This window comes from Triticum urartu, unplaced genomic scaffold (genome assembly GCF_056163025.1).
Source record: "Triticum urartu cultivar PI428250 unplaced genomic scaffold, HENAU_Tu73 scaffold1724, whole genome shotgun sequence".
NCBI lineage: Eukaryota > Viridiplantae > Streptophyta > Magnoliopsida > Poales > Poaceae > Triticum > Triticum urartu.
Window position 1 is genome coordinate 11,892 of NW_028260177.1, and position 609 is coordinate 12,500.

Consider the following 609-nt stretch of genomic DNA (forward strand, 5'->3'; position numbering starts at 1 on the left):
CAAGAAAATCAGAAGAATCTTTCTCTCTATTCACTATCATTCCGCGTCTTCGACTTCTATTAGTTTCTTTTCTTCTTTAATGCAATAGCTATAGTTTGATATAAGAATCCATTTCTCAAAGTAATGGAAACCATTCTCTTATAGGAAATGGTTCGAAAATCGCTATTCCACCTTTTAGGTATCGTGAAAAGTGATACCTGTGAAGATCGTGCATTTCAGTCAAATTCAGATCCGTTTTTCGAGTCCATGATATAATATAACCAAATTGGATAGATCTTCCACCTGTTTAGCTAAGAAAGAATAGATACAGAGGTGGATAATAGATCGATATGAAGATCATGAGCTGCCCCATAATGAAATCGCCAGTAGTCGCGAATATCTCCTTCTTCCCTAATCCAAGATTGGAGAAAGAAGATCTAAGAGGGACCTATGGAGAATGTAGTCAGAAATCCATAATAGAGTCCGACCACAACGACCGAATTAATTATCCTCATCGAGAAACTTAGACTACTAAATAGAAAAGATTTGAAAATCATGGCATGGGTCTCCTTTTTTTCTTTCTTTAGAGTTTTCTATATGCACAATTTCTCGATGTTTCGATGAGAATTT